We start from the raw sequence: 7,579 nt of genomic DNA, 5'->3' as shown, positions 1-7,579 counted from the left end.
TGCAGATGCACTTGCTTCCATTGGGTCGCCAGTGGAAGATGATGATTTAGTTTCTATGACCTTGAATGGTCTAGGAAAGGATTATGCACAGTTTCGAACATCCATTTCCATCCGTGAAAGATTTCCTGATTTTGAGGAGTTGATTGCTCTTCTAATTTCTGAGGAGAAGAGAAATGGTGGTGCATCTTCTTCAGGAGGAACTTCAAAATAAGCTGTCTTCTACTCAAATGCTGGAAGAGGTAGAGGCAGAGGTAGAGGAGGCCGATCTGGAGGCCGTGGTAGAAATCAGAATATGCAGCAAACTCAAGAAAACCAATCCTATGGAGGAGGACGTGGTAACTCTAGAGGCAGGGGGAGCCAAAGAGGTCGTGGTGGATGGCAAAGAGGCCAAAATGCAAACAACAATGTTGAATGCTACTACTATGGTAAAATGGATCATATGGCTAAAGACTACTATAAAAAGCAGAATGACATCATGAATGGGAAATTGCAACAAGGGAATTATGCATCTTCTAGTAGACAGGGTGATGACAGAAATGAGAATTTGTTTATGGTGCAGCACATGAACAATTCTGTGACAAGTGTAGAAGAAAGCAACGATGTATGGTATGTTGACTCAGGTGCATCAAACCACATGACAGGTCATGCAGAATGGATGGAGGATGCAAGGAAAATGGAAAAACCAGGATTTGTGGAGACAGGTGATGATACTGCACATCCTATTGTGCAGATTGGAAAATTTCCTTTGTCTATGCAGGATGGGAAAAATAAATACCTGTCTGATGTATTTCATGTCTCGAATATCACCAAGAATCTGGTTTCTGTTGGTCAAATGGTTGAGCAAGGCTTGCAGGTCAGATTTAATCCTCATGGATGCTTTGCTGAGGATATGAAAAATAAAGGTCGCTTGATAGAAAAAGGAAAGAAGAAGAGCAGAATGTTTACGTTGGATGCAGACATGCCTGAATTGAGTGCAACAATGTTTGCACATGGGACCGGTGTAGTTGCAGATATTGATATCTGGTATAAACGCATTGGTCATGTTAATGTATAGTGACTTAAATCAATGCAGGCCCAAAATATTATTGCAAGATTTCCTAAATTCAAGGTTGCAAAAATGCATAAGGTATGTGAAGCCTATCAATTTGGAAAACAAGCAAGGAAACCATTTCCTAGACATGTTCAAGAGAGTAAGAAGCCATTGGAATTAATCCACTCTGATGTGTGGACTACTAAAGCTGCATCTCTTGGAGGCTGTCATTATTTTGTCACTTTTATTGATGACTATAGCAGAAAAGTTTGGGTGTATTTTATGAAAAAGAAAAGTGAAGTTTTTGGGCATTTCAAAACTCTTAAAGCTATGGTTGAAAAAGAAACAGGCCTGCAAATAAAATGCCTAAGGTCAGATGGAGGGGAAAAATACCTCTCAAATGAGTTTGCAAGGTTCCTGCAAGAGCATGGCATAAAGCAGCAATATTCATGCAGTCATATCCCACAACAAAATGGAATTGCAGAAAGGAAAAACAGGCATATTAGAGAGGTATCTCGTGCCATGCTCAACGAAAAAGATTTGCCAGATTTTTACTGGGGTTGAAGCAGTTGCTACAGCAGTCTACATAATGAACAGGACTCCCACTACATCAATACATGGGATGACTCTAGAGGAGAGGTATACTGGTAGGATACCAGATATTTCTCATTTGAAGATTTTTGGTTGCATTGCCTATGTTCATGTGCCAGATGAGTTGAGATCCAAGTTGGATCCAAAAGCTGAGAAGTGCATCTTTATTGGTTACTCTCTGCAGAGCAGAAAGGGTATAGATACTATAACCCTTCTACTCGTAAGTTTATGAGCAGAGATGCTGTTTTTGATGAGATGAGTAGCTGGTATAAACCAATAAATGTGATTGATGATGTAGATGCACAAAATGGTAATGCTACATAGAATTCACAATAGCAGTCACAAAATATTAGTGGACCTGGAGCGTCCTCTAGCAGTGGTTCACATTCTTCGCCATGGACAGGCAGATTGAGATCAAGAGAATCTTCTCAAAGCAAAGCAGATAGTGGTATTCAGGTATCACAAAAAGGAAAAGAGAAGGTAGATCACCCATGTTTGATGTGAATGCAGGTCACTCTTATGTGGATGGTGAATCCGGTGGCTCAGAACAGAGCATTGATGATGAGTTGGGTATTCCTTCTATTGTTACACCTGGAGTAAGGAAGACCAGGGATGTTTTGAGAGCACCTGGGAGTGAACCTACTTTGCCCAGGTCTACCAGATCTAGGTATCCTATGGATAGGATGAAATATGATGGATTTACAGCCATTCACTATGCCTATATGGTCAAAGTGATACAGGAACCAGAACCCACTTCTTTTGAGCAAGCCATGGGAAAAGAAAAATGGGAGAAAGCCATGGATGAAGAAATGGATGCCTTGGAAGCAAATGCTATATGGGAATTGGTACCTTTGCCTAAAGGTAAGAATGCAATTGGCTGTAAGTGGGTTTATAAGGTGAAGCACAATGCAGATTGTTCTGTGAACAGATACAAGGCAAGATTAGTAGTCAAGGGGTATGCACAAACATATGGCATTGATTATGAAGAAACATTCAGTCTGGTTGCAAGGATGGCAACCGTAAGAGCAGTCATTGCTATGGCTGCATCAAAGGGATGGTCTTTACATCAGATGGATGTAAAGAATGTCTTCTTGCATGGTGATTTGCAAGAAGAGGTCTATATGGAGCAGCCACCAGATTATGTGCATGTTGTTCATCCTGAGTTTGTTTGCAGGTTGAAGAAAGCATTGTATGGCTTGAAGCAAGCACCTAGAGCATGGTCTGACAAGATAGGACAATATCTTGTCACTATTGGCTTTCAGATTTCCAAGGCAGATTTCTCACTTTATGTGAGAAAAACAGAGAAATGTATTATGCTACTTGTCATTTATGTTGATGATTTGATTATGACAGGCGACAGTGATGAAGATATTCTTCATGTGAAAATGCTATTGAAGCAGAAGTTTGAGATGAAGGATTTGGGAGAGCTGCGTTATTTCTTGGGCATTGAGGTGATTAGATCACCAAGTGGGATACAGCTCTTGCAGAGGCAGTATGGATTGGACATGCTGTCCAAATATGGGATGACAGGCTGTAAGCCTATTTCAGTTCCTTTGGAGCAGAATGTGAAGCTGAGAGCAGATGCAGGTGAGCTTCTGGAAGACCCTACTATGTATAGACGCATTGTAGGAAGTTTGATTTATATGACTATTACCAGGCCAGATTTGAGCTATGCTGTTGTATTGGTAAGTCAGTTTATGCAGGCTCGAAGGAAACCGCATTTGGATGCGGCTAGACACATACTCAGGTATGTGAAGTCCACATTGCAGTATGGACTACTTTATGAGACTGGGATTCAGATACAATTGCATGGATACACTGATGCTGATTGGGCTGGTAGTATTTCTGATAGACGATCTACCAGTGGATATGTGTTCTCTTTTGGGAGTGCTGCAGTCACTTGGAGCAGCAAGAAACAGCCTACAGTTGCCTTGTCGAACACAGAGGCGGAGTACAGGGGCGCAGCAATGGCTGCGTGTGAGGTAGCTTGGTTGCATAAGCTACTTTATGATATGCATCAGCCTATAGATGGGCCAGTTGTCATTTATTGTGGCAACATGAGTAGTATACACTTGGCAAATAACCCAATCTATCATGCTAGAACAAAGCACATTGAGGTGCATTATCACTATGTGCGGGAGAGGGTTTTACTAGGTCTTATTGATCTAGTTTATGTCAGCACAGAGGATCAGGTAGCTGACATATTCACGAAGGCATTGGGCGCAGAGAAGCTGCGCAAGTTCAGAGACCTGCTTGGTGTGGAGGAATTGGGATTGAGCTCGAGGGGGAGTGTTGAGATATCGAGCTCCACTCGTGATATGCCAGGGTGACCGTTGTGCATTTATGTCACTGACTTGTCAGTTGTTTGCAGATGCGGTTGGTACACCGCCCATGAATAATAGCTATGATAGCTATCCTTATCTACTCTAGTTTGTGGCTCAGTTAGTATGCCACCTTAGTTAATTGATTTTGGTTTGAGACCCATATATAGGGTTCTTCTATTTCTATGTACTAGAGTTCTTTTGGCTTACACAACTAAGAAGAGGAAAACTGTTTTCAGCCTCCACCTTTGTGTGTATTCCCCCATTGTGCAAGCAAGAAAGCTACAAGTGAGACTCCTTCCTTCTCTCCCACAATCTTGACAGTTGATGCATTGTATCAAGTGAGATCAAAAGAGATTACAACCACAACCACCAAGTGATTAGTAATTATAGATGACGAGTCTAGTCGAGGAAGCACCAAAAAATGCCAAAAAAGAAAGGATCCTCAACTTCCATGCCTATTATTACACTAATCCTAGCACAAGGCTTTGAAGAACTATTGAAAGAGCTAGAAGAGCAAAGGATAAGTTGGATGATGGGAGAAAGATATCCTTAGTCACATTGGAGAGGCAAAAGAAAGATGATGTAGCATATTGACAATAGAAGACCAAAGAAGTCTTCCATCTAAAGAAATGGCAATGCTAAAAGAGAGCAATGATAAATGAAATGGATATTAAGAGTTATGAGGGAAATTCAAGGTTGAAAAAGAAAATCAAGTGTAGCTCTAGAGTCAATGTATCCAAGCCATAAAGGAGAAGCCCAAGGTAGGCCCAAGGTAGAAGGAGAGCTAGAAGTGCTAAAAATTTACAAAGACAACTAAAGAGAGATTTGGAAGAAGTAAAGAAGACAAGGGAGGAGTCATAGCATAAAACTAGATAGATTGTAAAGTTAGAGAATGAAATACAAAAAGCCACGGATAACTACACTCAACTCTAGAAGCAACTAAAATACAAATAGCAGCAAAGGAAAATATTGAGTCAAACTTTGAGGGAACATCAAACCATGCTAGAAGTCCTTACAAAGTAGCAAACCAAAGTGATAGAGTAATCAAAGGAGAAGATGAAACAATGGAATGATAGAAATGCCAATGCCATGTGAGACTTAGCCACTCACTTAGCTCAAATGGAGTGTGAATTTGGTGATTGAGATCACTGGAGTAATAGAAGAGGTGATGTAGGCACAATAGCAAAGCTTCACCAACACATCACTTGAAGCATGGGAGCCATGTGAGGAGGATAATGTGAAAAATCTTAAGAAGTATCCTACCATGAATATAGGATGATGAAGAAAGAGTGAGTGATGTAACAAAACTAAGGGAAGCTAGATTTTCAATAGAAAATCTAAGGTTCATTGGGATTATGGCCAATGAAGAACCCACTCGAACCATAGAAGAACTGCCACCGTTACCTCTTGCACATGAGCTAGATTGGAAACCAAAAGAACATAAGAGACTACCATCTCCACAACTAGAAACACTCATAAAAGCTAAAAGGGAACCCACTCCTTCAAAATGGCTTACAAAATCTACGCAAAGGAGGGAGAGACAAGAGAGAAGTAGAAGAAGGCCTATTAGTTGTGCCATTCCCATTGAGAGGGGAGTACATCTTTATCTATTGGGATAAGGAGATAAATGCATGGGAGCAGTCGGAGACTCAACAATTACCCATGCAATTCTTTTTCAGCTTTTCCTTTACACTTAGAAAATTATTATGACGCTATAATGCAAAAGGTAGTTTAGCTATCCTTATGATTGGAAAAGAAATCATTGGAGCAAAAAACTGAAGACCTTGGAATATGGTAGAGAGAACCAATTGTCAACTATGAGGACAAAGTGTTTGAGGTACCAAGGACCATGAAGGGCTATGTTTCCTAGCTAGCATGAATAAAGAATACAGTGGATGACAATATGAAAGCATGGGTAGCATTCTAAGTGTACTAACATTTGAAAGGGGGATCCAAACTATATGCCTTATCCTAGAATAAATGGAGTTGACTCAACCTAGTCTCGAATATCAACACTAATAAGCTAGAAGACACCCCCAAGTTTCCTAAGAATGACTTGATTCCCTATTTCAAATGGTTCGTAAAGGACTTCTCACATTGTTCTCACCTTGCTTTCTTCACCACTTACAACTACCTGCGGTTACTTCAATTCATCAAAAAACAGGCTAATATTGACAAACTTGGAGCTTTAATTGATCGGTGTATTACTCTTATAAAGGCGGACATAGAAAAAGGAGCAAGACTTGAATCAAATGCCTATGCTTATGGCCAACATGTATATGCTGATGAGTATCATTCCATTGAACCTTGGCAGCAGAATGGCTATTATGGGCAACATGCTTATGCTTATGAGCATCCACCTTTTCAGCAACATAGTCATGATTATACATGGGAACCTTTCTTAATTGAGCAGCCCAATTCTTATGGACGTGGCAATAATGGTCATGTTTATTAGTACCCTTCTAGCTTTGATCAGCAATAAGTTCATAACTACCATGATACCCCATATCCCAATCAATTCATACCTCATGATTACCCAAATGTAATGATGAGTTATTTTCCAAGTGCTGATGATGAAGAAGAGAGCAATGAGCAAGCTAAACAACAAGATTGGGATAATGAACAACATGATCAACAAGAAGATGAGCAAGAAGACCAAGAAGATGTACAAGAAGGGAACAATGAAGAGCATGATGTACAAGCTGATGGCATCTTCGTTGATGAATCACATGAGGCACTCGCAGATGTAGATGGTTATGCTGAAGGTTTTAGACTCTTAGAGAACCCTCATGATGATATTCATGAGCATCAGTTTACACTTAATCAAGGTTTACAACAGCCATTGAATGCATTTGATAATGAGTATCTTGATCATGGTTATGATGACTGGCACACGTCCAATGATGATATAATACATGATTTGGTCATACATGAATATGAAGTTGGCATTGTGCTTCCCTATGATCCGGGAGATTATGGATGTGATCATGGACTTGATTATGGGGATACTTCATTATATCCATTTGATCCGGGTGGATTGGAGTATGTGGTTGATGGGCATTCTCTTCTCTTGGACAATCATTATGATGGAGTACCTTTTGATCCAGGAGGTTAATGGATTGCTTGGGATCTCATTTAGACCAGAGTCCATCTTTTTGGTAGACTCTTTTGGCTGAAGATTGGTTATCTATGGCCATATTTTAGTGCAAGGAAGATTGCAAACAACTCACTGTTTTACACCATATTTTTCTCTAAACTTTGAACAGCCAAACCCAACCTACATGGGCTGAAAGAACTTACCAAGAGCTCCATTTTGATGTGTAGCATGCCCCGATCGAAGTCTCTTACAAAAAATTATGACAGATTTACTACAGCAGGGTCCTGTAGTAAACAGCTTGCTGTGTCCATTGTCTACAACTCACATTCACTCAAGATACTTGGGTCAAAATTCATTTTTTATAATTCCCCAATAAGACCCATGTAACATACATACCCCAATGACCCGACATATGCAATAATACCTCTTCATTCATTTGTATACCCCTATAATAATGCAGCAGAGTAGTACTCTGATCTGCTCCTGCCCAGTTATCATAAGTGCCCAAATTGTTTTTGAGGGCAAAAACCTTCGGGT

The sequence above is a fragment of the Lygodium microphyllum genome, chromosome 12 (assembly GCF_053477565.2).
Source record: "Lygodium microphyllum isolate KBCC chromosome 12, Lygodium_microphyllum_v1.1.10, whole genome shotgun sequence".
NCBI classification, from domain to species: domain Eukaryota; kingdom Viridiplantae; phylum Streptophyta; class Polypodiopsida; order Schizaeales; family Lygodiaceae; genus Lygodium; species Lygodium microphyllum.
The sequence above is the reverse complement of the archived record's forward strand: the minus strand, read 5'-3'. Positions refer to the sequence as shown.